Genomic DNA, 14,220 nt, shown 5'->3' with positions numbered 1-14,220 from the left:
TGTTTAATATAGTGTATAGTTTATATGTTTTTTTAAAAAAAAGCTTGGTAATTTAATGTGTTCCTCTATTATATTTAGTATTCCTCTCTTATCATTCTTTCTCTTTCATTCAAGAACATTAGCCTGTACAGACATTTTGAGTGCTGACTATCCAAATATTAAAAATTAAAAAAATAAAAAATAGTTTTCTTACTCAAAGATTGTCAGTGTTCTATTGACAAGTACTCTGATGGCATTTTGGAGAAAACTATAATTTTTTAAAACGTAGAATACAAATGATTTGTTAAGAAATATTACCATTTTTTATGGCTGCATAGTATTCCATGGTGTATATGTGCCACATTTTCTTAATCCAGTCTATTGTTGTTGGACATTTGGGTTGGTTCCAAGTCTTTGCTATTGTGAATAGTGCTGCAATAAACATACGTGTGCATGTGTCTTTATAGCAGCATGATTTATAGTCCTTTGGGTATATACCCAGTAATGGGATGGCTGGGTCAAATGGTATTTCTAGTTCGAGATCCCTGAGGAATCGCCACACCGACTTCCACAATGGTTGAACTAGTTTACAGTCCCACCAACAGTGTAAAAGTGTTCCTATTTCTCCACATCCTCTCCAGCTCCTGTTGTTTCCTGACTTTTTAATGATGGCCATTCTAACTGGTGTGAGATGGTATCTCACTGTGGTTTTGATTTGCATTTCTCTGATGGCCAGTGATGATGAGCATTTCTTCATGTGTTTTTTGGCTGCATAAATGTCTTCTTTTGAGATGTGTCTGTTCATGTCCTTTGCCCACTTTTTGATGGGGTTGTTTGTTTTTTTCTTGTAAATTTGTTTAAGTTCATTGTAGATTCTGGATATTATCCCTTTGTCAGATGAGTAGGTTGCAAAAATTTTCTCCCATTCTGTAGGTTGCCTGTTCACTCTGATGGTAGTTTCTTTTGCTGTGCAGAAGCTCTTTAGTTTAATTAGATCTCATTTGTCAATTTTTGCTTTTGTTGCCATTGCTTTTGGTGTTTTAGACATGAAGTCCTTGGCCACGCCTATGTCCTGAATGGTATTGCCTAGGTTTTCTTGTAGGATTTTAATGGTTTTAGGTCTAACATTTAAGTCTTTAATCCATCTTGAATTAATTTTTGTATAAGGTGTAAGGAAGGGATCCAGTTTCAGCTTTCTACATATGGCTAGCCAGTTTTCCCAGCATCATTTATTAAATAGGGAATCCTTTCCCCATTTCTTGTTTTTGTCAGATTTGTCAAAGATCAGATAGTTGTAGATATGCGGCATCATTTCTGAGGGCTCTGTTCTGTTCCATTGATCTATGTCTCTGTTGTGGTACCAGTACCATGCTGTTTTGGTTACTGTAGCCTTGTAGTATAGTTTGAAGTCAGGTAACGTGATGCCTCCAGCTTTGTTCTTTTGGCTTAGGATTGAGTTGGTGATGCGGGCTCTTTTTTGGTTCCATATGAACTTTAAAGTAGTTTTTTCCAATTCTGTGAAGAAAGTCATTGGTAGCTTGATGGGGATGGCATTGAATCTATAAATTACCTTGGGCAGTATGGCCATTTTCACGCTATTGATTCTTCCTACCCATGAGCATGGAATGTTCTTCCATTTGTTTGTATCCTCTTTTATTTCATTGGGCAGTGGTTTGTAGTTCTCCTTGAAGAGGTCCTGTCCTTTGTAGGGACATGGATGAAACGGAAAACATCATTCTCAGTAAACTATCGCAAGGACAAAAAACCAAACACCGCATGTTCTCACTCATAGGTGGGAATTGAACAATGAGAACTCATGGACACAGGAAGGGGAACATCACACTCCGGGGACTGTTGTGGGGTTGGGGGAGGGGGGAGGGACAGCATTAGGAGCTATACCTAATGCTAAATGACGAGTTAATGGGTGCAAGAAATCAACATGGCACATGGATACATATGTAACAAACCTGCACATTGTGTACATGTACCCTAAAACCTAAAGTATAATAAAAAAAAAAAAGAAATATTACCATTTGGCTCACACTAAAAAGGGACCTCTCAGAGACTGTTGACAAGTAGGAGGCCAGTTGATTTTTTTTTCTAATTAGAAGAGCCTATTAGTCTTGAAGCTTAAAAACTTTGTTTTGAAAGCTAGAATAATCATATTCTTGTAACTCAAACTAGAGTGAATGCAGCTTTTAAAAGGGACACTTAAACATAATTATTTCAGGAGTGGTAACTCTGTGAACTTGTAGGTAGTAAACTCTTAAAAAAAAATTTCCAAGAAAACAGTAAAGTTTATTCATATACTTGTAATTGATTTAATTTTTTCTCCGCAACAGTGCAGATTTACTTACTCAAGTTATATAGGCTTTCAATTAAATTCAATAAGTATACCTTAAGTACCTACCACATGGAAGGGTCTGCACTAATGCTTTAGGGAATAAAAATAATGAATGACAGTATCTTGTCCCAGGATATTTATATTTTTACTAGATAGGTTGATGAAATTTGATAAAATTTTATACTATATGAAAGTATTAAGAAGTCTATAATTATTGCCAAAAATAATTGAGAATTAAAACAATTTTATTGTAATTTCATGTGATAGAAAGCAGCCTGAGCACTCTCCATATGCCATTTTAGCTGATCCTCCTACAATATGTGTTACCTAACTATTCTATCAGGAAAGTGAGATTGAGTGAAATTAAGTACATTTCTTTTTGCTCCTAATTACTAAGTGGCAGATCTAAGCTGCAAACCCAGAACTAGCTGCTAAGACACTAGAAATTGTATTAGGTGAAAATGAACAGGTACAACTTTGGCTAGCAAACGTGTTTAAATGATATTTGTCTTCCCACTAAGAGAAACAGGCAAACTTACAAGAATAAATAAATAAAAAGAAATATTAACAAAAAATGATTTTTAAAAAGAACTCAAAAAATCTTAAAAATAAGAAATAAGTGGCAAGAAAGTGTTATATGGAAATAGACTTTAAGATGTTCAACTTTTTTCGTAGTCAAAGAAGTAAAAAGAAAAGTTGAAAGTGCAGAGCGCCTCTGCCCGGCCACCTGCTGCACCGTCTGGGAAGTGAGGAGCGCCCCTGCCCGGCTGCGGTGCATCACTCCAGGTGTGAGGTGGCAGCCTTGTGTGTGATCTTTCTGCCCTCCCCAAGTTGCATTTTCGACAGTAAAGCTTACTTTTAAATTAAAATATTTAAATTGGGGAAAAAAGAAAATAAAGAAAAGTTGAAATGTGAATATTTTTCATTTTAGTACGAACTACTTCAAAGTCAATGTTTGTGTGTATATATATGCCCATTCCCACACTGCTATAAAGAACTACCTAAAATTGGGTAATTTATAAAGAAAAGAGGTTTAATTGGCTCACAGTGTCACAGGCTGTACAGGAAGCCTAACAGCTTCTGCTGCTGTGGAGACCGCAGGGAGATTTCAATCGTGGCGGAAGGCAAAGCAGGCGCTGGCACTTCATATGGCCTGAGCAAGAGGAAGGGAGAGAGTGGGGAGGTGCTACACACTTTTAAACAACCAGATCTCACCAAAACTCACTCACTATGACTAGAATAGCACAAAGGGTGATGGTGTTAAACCATTCATGAGAAACAGCCCTCATGATCCAATCACCTCCCACCAAGCCCCACCTCCAACATTGAGGATTACAATTTGGGCAGGCACACAAATCCAAACCATATCAATATGCATGTGGTAAAAACTGTTATCTCCTCTATTTCTACTCCAATATTTTCCTCCTCCAATCTAAACATGCAATCAATGTGTGCCATTTTAGGGTTTTTTTTCCCTGTGCATTATGAATATATAGTTTGCTAGACAGATAAATATAAAGACAAACACATGCTTATAAACATATATAGATGAATAAATAGAAAAATAGACACATTGACATAGATCAAATATGTAATGAATTTTGTTTTCACATGAATAGGTTTATACTGTATAGTTTTTTGTTTTTTAATCTTTGTCTTTTCATCTTGACAATACATTTCAGTGATCTTTTCACGTCAATATATCTACCATATTCTTTTTAACAACTATATAGAATGTCATGATATGGACGACCAAATTTACCTAAATGTTTTTCTATTGTTTAAAAATAATGGTTATGTGTTACATAACTATTCTATCAGGAAAGTGAGATTTTTTTTGGTTTGTTTTTAAAAATAGTAATTTTTTGCTTACAAAATATAGAATATAATAGAACTGACTTCCTTGATTTTTCTAGGTTTAATAGAGTGAAAGGTTTGGATTTGATAAATACTGCCCATTTGCTTTTCAGAAAGGCACTATAAATTTACAATATCACCAAAATTTTGAGAGTTTATTAGTTCCTACATTATTTATGACAAGATTTATATTCAGCTTTTAAAAATTAGGTTATCTCTTTGATTTATTTGTATTGCCTGAATGATTTGCTTATTCATCCAACATATTTTTTTAATTGAAAATCTACTGTGTTCCAACTAACGTGATTCTAAGACCTGGAGACATAGTGATAAGCTATTCAAGCTAGGATTCCGCTCTATTTTGGAATTTTAATTCTAATGACAGAAAATAGTCAAAACTTATGCTAGTAAAATATAAATTAAAAAAACGATTTGATAATCTTTTATTATAAATTGTGTGTTCATGTATTATGCCCATTACTTAAGGGACAGTATTTTTTACTTGAGACTTTTCTTTTTAAATACATGTAGTATTCCTCAAATTTTAATTAATGTTTGCTTTACACTATTTTAATAATTAAATATGATAGTAATATAAGAACTAATTTTCTCCAAAACTTGGTTCAACTTTGTCCTCTCTGTTCTGTGATTTAGGGCCTCACTCTCAGAATACTTTTCACTTGTAATGGCAAGGTGACTTGGAGTCAGTAAGTCTCGAATGCCCTGAGGTTAAATAAAAAACACAGAGATTCTTCCTAGTCACTGAAGAAATATTCAGATTGGTTATATTTGGTTTGAATCATATGCTTATCCGTACACTCTCACTGAGATTAAGGAATAGAATGCTTTAATCAGCTAGAAGTAAACTTCAGCCACAGGCTCTACCTCTAATGGAGGTGAAGAGAATTCTACCAGAATTCTGTCAACTAAATCGGGGCCTATTTCTCCTGAAAATAAATGTTAGAGGGTGAAACCAGAAAACAAATATTAAGATTCTTTTGGAGAATAGATATAGTAAGGGTTTTTTTTTTTTTTTGAGACGGAGTCTCACTCTGTCGCCCAGGCTGGAGTGCAGTGGCGCAATCTCAGCTCACTGCAAGCTCCGCCTCCCAGGTTCACACCATTCTCCTGCCTCAGCCTCTCCGAGTAGCTGGGACTACAGGCGCCAGCCACCACGCCTGGCTAATTTTTTGTATTTTTAGTAGAGACCGGGTTTCACCGTGGTCTCGATCTCCTGACCTCGTGATCTGCCTGCCTCGGCCTCCCAAAGTGCTGGGATTACAAGCGTGAGCCACCGCGCCCGGCTGGGTTTTTGTTAAATTTAGGGACACTAACATATTTTTCCATATAGAGTAAGCATAAATATCAAATGATAATTATAATGTACTTAGTACCATCAGAAAATTCATCAAGACTATGTATTCAAAGCTCAAAATTTTAGAGCTTTATTGCTTCCTTTATTTCCCATAATTAATTTATTTACTTTGACCTTGACTGTGAACTCTGCATGAACAAAGATTACATTCATTCACTCATCTTCCATTTTCAGAACCTAGCACATGGTAATTAAAAAGTGTTTATTGAATTAATCCAATGGCTCAAAAATAAACCCTTCATTGATTTATAAGCTCTTCCAATGCTCTCTATTCACATTACATTCACATTAGTGTATACCCAAAATAGATTTCGTATTTCTCTGCTCTCCTTGTTTAATCTAGTCAAACTTAGAATCATGTAAATTTAAAGCAAAATTAACCTTAGAAATCACATTTCATTTTTTAAATTAATAGAAAATTGACTGAAGGTAAATAGTTGAAACAAGAAACTAGCAAGTTTCCTCTCAGCTAAGTACTTTATTTGCTATATTTTGAAGAATGATTCAGGAATTTTAGGAATTCTTCCAGAAATTACAGTGCCTCCATGTTCCTTCCCCTAAAATGCATGTAAACTCAGAACCGTTATTATTAAAACTTTTTATCATCTAGGATCACTCTATTGGCTAAATCTCAAATCCAATGTGGGTTTGCACTCAAAAGCCCAGTCTCCTCACTCTTTGTTAAAAATCCATGCAAGTGACATGTAACAATACCCTTGATTTCATAGATAATTAAGAACTTTGTTGGATAATACATTTTATCATCTAGGATCACTCTGTTGGTTAAATCTCAAATCCAATGTGGGTGTCCACTCAAAAGCCCAGTCTCCTCTCTCTTTGTTAAAATCTATGCAAGCGACATGTAATAATACCCTTGATTTCATAGATAATTAAGAACTTTGTTGAATAATATATACTAAGTCAAAAATAAGGCCATTATGGCCTAGTTTCCTTAGGCCCTAATGTAAAGGATGTGTACAATGTGTGCATAAGTTTTATTTCTGATTTATATGTTAGTAATTCAACTTAACTTTAGACTTGAGTAAAACTTTAAAGGAAAAAATCTAAATTAACATTCTAGATATAAATAAATCATGGATCATAATTCCTTGGAAATATAAATTAAAATAGACATTTTCCTATATAGCTTTAGGTGGTATGGCTATCATAAATGAAAGATACACATACAGTCAAATCTATGCAAGTTAATTTAATGTTTCACATTTTGCTACAGAGTTTTTCCACAAGTTTTGACCAAACTACTGCTATAAATGATGAATGAGAAATACGTATTGAGGACAATAGCTTTTTTAAAAGCAGTCAGCCAATCCGGGTAGCTTCACAGGTTAGGTATCTGGAAGCAGTCTCTGAAATATATATATATTTTTCTTTTTGAGAAACAGCCTCACTCTGTCACCTAGGCTGGAGTGCAATGGCGCAATCTCGGCTCACTGCAACCTCTGCCTACCAGGTTCAAGCAATTCCCCTGCCTCAGCCTCCCAAGTAGCTAGGATTACAGGCACCTGCCACCATGCCCAGCTAATTTTTTGTGTTTTTACTAGAGATGGGTTTCACCATGTTGAGCAGGCTGGTCTTGAACTCCTCACCTCAGGTCATCCACCTGCCTTGGCCTCCTAAAGTGCTGGGATTACAGGTGTGAGCCACCATGCCCAGTCTCTGGCCTCTGAAATATTTACATGGAAAAAATTTTCATTCAGGCAGTTAACTGGGGAGTGTTCTCACTGCCAATACCTCTCTTGGAGTAAGAGTGGAAGGGCTGGGAGAAGGGAGAACATGGGCCACCGTATAGCCATAAAGAAACAAGACACAAAGACCTCTGAATATCATAGCAGCATGAAGCTAAGATGGACCTGCAGAATGGGCCTAAATTGGGACAATAATTTGTGCATTCAATATCATGCATATGGATCAGTTATAGGACATATGCTGCCTCAGGAAGATGCCATGACCTTGGGTGGAACAGTTTCCTTCATCTGGAAGCAATCTTCATGAAGAAGTCTGACATGTAAAGTTTTCCTGCCAATAGTCCCAGCAGCTAGGGAATCTCATTTGCCAACTAGGTTCTGCTCTGCAACTAGATTGATGACACTGGGCTAGAATCTTGGGGTTTCTCTAAGTACCCTCTAACACTCTAACATTAAATGAGATGAAAGCACACAAGTATTGCTGTAAAGGACAAACCATTTGTCTAGCAGGACAGTGAAGAAACTGAAAAGATTACCTATTTTTAAACAAGTATAAACATGCCCCAAACATGACATGTTTGATGCCATAGATACAATAGTTTATACCAAACAGTACTCATTTGAAATGACTGACAAAAAAAAAATGGAATTCTGCAGAAAGAGATCATACTGAAAAAGCTTCAAATTATTTCTGAACCTATTTCTCTGACTCACATAATTTAAACAGTCCTTTACTTTTAATTTTACAGTGTGTGATTCTTCAGATCATGCCTTCCTTAATATATTCTGTATGTCCTCATGGGCAGAACAGAAAGGAAATGAAGGCCTATGAAAATATGTAATACAAGTACACATTTTAGCTAAAATTATTTCAGACTTTCAATAATCCAAAATAAATAGTACAGAACAGCACAGGGGATCACTTAAAGGTCAGTTTTCAGTATCTAGTGCTGTTAGACCTAGCAAACTAAATATAATGTTCTTGCACTTATTAAGCTAGAACAGTTTAAACATGAGGCATGAACCAATTAGCTCTGCCTGTAGTACATTATCATTAAAAACAGTAATTATCTTTACTGCTGAGTGAATTAGTAAATTGCTCCTGACCCACTTTCCCATCTATTCATAAGACAGGCCAGATTGCTATTGTTTTCCTAAGGATTATATCCAGTATGTTGTCCTCTGTGTAATAAACCTAAACTCTGAATGAAATTATCCCAATAATGTATGAGGCTCTGTCCTTATGGAGTTGTGTCATTAAGCAGAAAATTTCTAAGCCCCCAAAATGGCTGTTACTGCTCTACCCATTTCACTGTAAATCAAAAAACTGGTCCTCAGCCTTTTCCTCCAAAGATGAATAAACCTCTGATCCTAGAAAAGACGATCTGAAACATACTCTACATTCTTAATTGAGAATCAGAGTATTTTCATCAGATACCTCATTCAAATAAAAGATATTTACACGTTTTAATACACAGTTTAGCATGGATGAGATACACCTAATTGTTTACAAACATATACTCCTTCCCACATTTGTAGTTGAAAAATTGACCTGATAGCAACACTTTTTGATGTAAGTGTATAATTTCCTTTCAAGTCAAGTGATGACACTAAATCATATCCAATATTTTAATGTTGTGATTTTATGTTCATTTTGTCTACAGTATGTATACGGAAATCATATATTTGAGTAAATTTCCGTGGAAACCCATTTTATATAAATAGTATTTTATCAGTGACTTGAAAGCTTCACTTCTGGTCCCCAGAGACAAAAGGACTGTTTAGGTTCAGGTTAGGCTTTCTCCTTCACCATGTGGAGGAGGCTGATTTGGCAAGAGGCCAGGGTGCAGACATATCATGCAATGGGAGAAAACTTCTAAAAAAAGAGCCATCGTTGGCAGATATCAAAGATTGACTGCCCAGATGAAAATGTTGGCAGATTTTTAATGTAGTAAGTTAATGGAAGATGAAATTTGTTTCTCTACATTCCAACTGAAGACCCCTAAGTGCCCAATGACCTCAGAGATACAGGCAGTCAAGCATCTTAGCTATTTCAAATGAGACCCTTCCTGCACCAAAAAGAAATTCTTTTCATGACCTTAAATATTTTCAGATTCAATTCAAATTAACTTACTTCTGTTACTTCTGTTTGAATACGATTTTATTATTAATATCTCTATTAATACCTTCATGGTGGAAGGAAAAGATAATGGGTACAAGTGGTGTAGATTAGTTCAGTAATATTTCTTTTCTTTTCCAAATCGAGGAGGAATGTGGAATTTGCTAAGATGCCTGAGAAGTGGAGAGCATTCCTTGCAAGGGAATGGATGTGCCAAGAATCTGAAAGCAGTAAATCACTTGGTGTATTTGCGGACTGAAAAAGACTCATGGGGCTGAAATTGAGTATTTGAAGAGAACATGCAGTTGGAGGAGTATAAGCGTCCCTCCATGCAGACATTTATATCCCCTGATTAGGAGTTAAAGCTTTATTTCAAGTTTATATATGATGTATCTTGTGATACAATAGTATTTCAACATATTAATTGAGATTTGTTTTAAAGTTTTATGCGGTCATTTTGACATTAATTAATTGTACTCTGTCTCCCTCCTCAGCTCAGTAAGGTAGGATACTTCATGCTCACTGCCTCAAAGAGAGGGTGACATACCAAAATTCAGAGAAGAAAAGAAGTCAAGTAAATCTTTGGCCTTTGAATTTCAAAATGAGAGTAAATTCCAAAAATTAGGGCATTAAATGCTATTTTAAAGAAGATGTTCAATTTCCTTGAACTAGGAAGAGCTCCCTTATATAATGTTTGGTGTGGTGGGAAAAGGAATATCAGGGATGAAATAGTGAAAGATGTGACAATGTAGCAAAGAAAGCAAGCTGAACTAAGGAAGTCAAGCCCTGGGAGTGGCCATGGTGAGGAGATCACAGCAGTGACCTGGGTGTCCTATTGTCACTATCCAAAAGCTGGATGAAATGATGGATGTCTTTGCATATGTCAGCTACGATAAAAATGACCTTAACCACATCACACTGTCATTTGTCACGATTACTCCCCTATACAGTCTGCATTAGTAAAACACGGCATGTAAGCTTCCTGAACTGAGATGAACTCCTGGGGAAGGAAGTATGAGGCTCAGTTTGACTGAGATTAGTTTCTCTCACTTAAAATCAGATCATTTTTGAGTAGTAGTATATAATAGTCATAATTTGGTCATTTACTTTCCTTTTGATGAGCATTAGTTATAATTTTGTTTTGATTATTATCAGTAAAACCATCTTTCTCTTGACACATTTTTAGCTTTCTTGATTAAACACCTAAAAGTTGAATTACTGGATAATGGGGTAGATGCATATTTGATTTTTTTTTAAATGCCAAACTGTTTTCCAAAGTGGTTGCACAATTTTACATTCTCACCAGGAATTTATAAGAGTTCAAGATACTCCATATTATTGCCAACTTTGGTGTTAATATCTCAATCTCTCTCTTTCTCTCTTTCATTTTAGCCATTCCAGTGTGTTTGTAATTGTAGTATTAACCCTTTTTCCGTTTGCCCCAGAATACAGGCTGGCAACACTTACAGTTCCAGCATTACCCCAAGATAACTTGGCCACGCAATATCTCACTTTTATTATTATTTTTGCATCACTCTAATATATTGACTTCAGAAACAAAAGACATCATTCTATTTATAGCTTTCTGTTTTTAGCAGTGGCATTTTCATTTGCAAAGTATAATAATTCTCCATCACTGAAAATGTCAAATCCTAAAACAAGTAGCATTCCTACGCATTATGTTAACATTGTTCTCCAACAGTTGGCCAAAGATTCATTTGATATATATGATTTTTCTGAAATAGACAATTTTGATGATTGAGATGATTCTGCTGTTCTGTTTAAAATAATTCCAAGAACAGTTTTTATATTTTATTTTCATATTGATTCAGCCTCAAAGAGCATGTTTAGGTAAAATTAAATGAGCGCTGGCAGAGCCGTTTTTTTGTTTGTTTGTTTTTTTGTATACAGGAAAAACGTTGATTTGCATGCCCGACCATTAATGATGGTAGGCATCTTTCTATGTACTTAATCATTATTTATAGATTTCCTTTATAAAATGTATAACTTTTTGCAACTTTTTATAAATTTGTTTGCTCTTTAATTATTGAAGATTTTTATGTAATTCATATGCAAATCTCTTGTCAGACATGTATACTGCAAATAATTTCTTCTTCTTTTGAGCTTGGTTTTTCTTTTCTTTTGTATCTTTAGATGGGGTCTCACTATCTTGCCCAGGCTGGTCTTGAACTCCTGGCCTCAAGTGATCCTCCCATCTTGGCCTCCCAATTTGTTTGGATTACAGAAATGAGCCAATGCATCTCCTGGCTACTTGTCTTTTCTTTTTTTTTTTTTTTTTTTGAGATGGAGTCTCACTCTGTTGCCCAAGATCTGGAGTGCAGTGGCATGATCTTGGCTCACTGCAACCTCCTCCTCCTCCGGTTTCAAGCAATTCTCCTGCCTCAGTCTCCCGAGTAGCTGGGATTACAGGTGTGCACCACCATGCCTGGTTAATTTTTGCATTTTTAGTAGAGACGAGGTTTCACCATGTTGGACCAGGCTTGTCTCAAACTCCTGACCTCAGTTTATCTGCCCACCTCAGCCTCCCAAAGTGTTGGGATTACAGGCATTAGCCATCATGCCTGGACACTTGTTTTTCCTTAATGTTTTTGGATGAGAATTTTATAATTACGGTAGTAGAATTTATCCTTTTAAGATTTTCCTCTTAAGATTTGTGCTTTTATCTATCCCGGGATTGAAAACAGCATCTCCATGTTTTCCTACACAACCTTTAGTGTTTTAGCTTTTATGCATAAACCTATAATCTACCTTGAATTAATTGTGTATGGCCTGAGTTAGGGGTTGACACTTAGGTTTTGCTGTATGTTAATTCAGTTTTTCCAAAACCATTTCTTAAATACACTTTCCTTTTCCTATTTCATTACCTTGGCACTTTTGTTGAATATTAATTGACTGTGTATGTGTACATCATATTTCTAGAATTCCTACTCCTTTCCATGGATTAATTTATGTAATGTACCACTACTACACTATCTTCATTACTGTTGCTTTAAGGTAAAAGTCTGAATTCCCAACATTATTCCTTTTTCCAAAATTGAACTATTCTAAGTCATTCAATTTTCACATACATCTTAGAATTATCTTCTTTAATTTCTACAGAAAATTCTGTAGGAATTTTAATTACTATGCTTTTAAATTTGTAATAAATATGCGGATAATTGACACTTCATCAAAACTGAGTTTTCCAATTCATGAAGATGACATATAATTCTATTTTTTTGCATCTCTATTTCTCTCAGCAATGTTTTTAGTTTACAGTGGAGAAGTGTTGCACACATTTTTCTAATTTTTTAAACTACATTTGTAATCCAGTTCTAAATATAATTGTGATTATATTTTATTCCAATTTCTTTTTTTTGCTGCAAGTATATAGAAAGTTAATTGATTTTTTAAAACTTGGCTTTGTATCTTTTGAACTTGCTAACTTCATTTCTTACATCTAATAAGTTGTTTTGGGGCTTTCTTAGGGCTTCCTACAAAAATATTCAAGTTGACTGGGAATAAACATCTACTTTTTATTTTCTTATTTCTATGCCTCTGTTAGTTTTTCTTTTCTTACAGCATGCACGGTTAGGACTTCCACTGCAATGCTGAAAAGATGTGAAGAGAGAGATATCCTTGCCTTTATCCATATCCCATTACACCATTAAGTGTAAAATTAGCTGAAGGCATTAGTACCTTCTTTGTATCATTTTAAGGAAGCTCTCCTTTAATCTTTGCAGAAATTTTTTTAAATCAATGTATTGATTTTGTCAAATGCATTTCCTGAATCTGGTGAGATAATAATAGGTTTTTTCTGTTATTCTGTTAATGTGGTGAATTATATCAATTCATTTTTAAACGTGGAAATCACATTGCATTCCTAGAGTAAACCCCAATTGTTCATGAGATATTATCTTTCTTACGTATCAATGTACATGATTTGTTAATATCTTGTTAATGTATTTTGTGTCAATATTTGTTAGGAAGTAGTCTATAATTTTCTTAAAAAGTCTTTTTCAAGTTTTAATATGAAGTTCATGATGGACTCAGAAGATGGTTTGTAGATTTTATTTCCTCCTCTATTTTCTAAAAGACTGTATAACATTTGTGTCATTTCTTCCTGAAATATTTTTAGAATTCATTAGTGTAACAACAAGTATCTAAAGTTCTTTTGGTGGGACAGTTCTTAATTAAGAATTTAATTCCATGGATAAAGAGCTACTGGGAATTTCTACTTTTTTCGTTGGTCAGTTTGGTGTTATGTTATTCAAAGAATCTGTCCATTTAATCTAAATTATAATATATATTGGCATAAAGTTGTTCTTAACAGTCTTTTTTTTATCTTTTAAGGTCCTTTGGACTTGCTGTAATATTCCTCCTATACTCCTAATATTATATTTGGTGTTTTCTCTCTCTTTTTTTATTTTTCTTCTCTACAACAGTCTCCTGAGGATTTCTCACATTGATAATGCTTTCAAAAAATGAATATTTAACACTAATGACTTTATCCCATGTTTATTCTTTTTATTTTAATTAATGTTGGCTCCTTATTATTTCCTTCCTTCTATATACTTCAGGTTTAATTTTTCTATCTTTTTTGAGTCTTACAGGGAAACATGAATAATTGATTATTAAACACTTATTCTTTTTTAATATGAGTACTTAAACTGTACATTTCCATACATGCACCACTTTAGCAGCAATCAACAAATTTTGATATGTTTTATTTTCATTTTCATTCCCTTTAAGTTACTTTCAAATTTCCCTTTAATTTGATAGATCTTTAATCCAGAAGTTATTTAGTAATCTGGCAGTGGTCTTTCAAATATCCAGATAT

The sequence above is a fragment of the Hylobates moloch genome, unplaced genomic scaffold, assembly GCF_009828535.3.
Source record: "Hylobates moloch isolate HMO894 unplaced genomic scaffold, HMol_V3 SCAFFOLD_2, whole genome shotgun sequence".
NCBI lineage: Eukaryota > Metazoa > Chordata > Mammalia > Primates > Hylobatidae > Hylobates > Hylobates moloch.
This window is presented reverse-complemented; position numbering follows the sequence as displayed.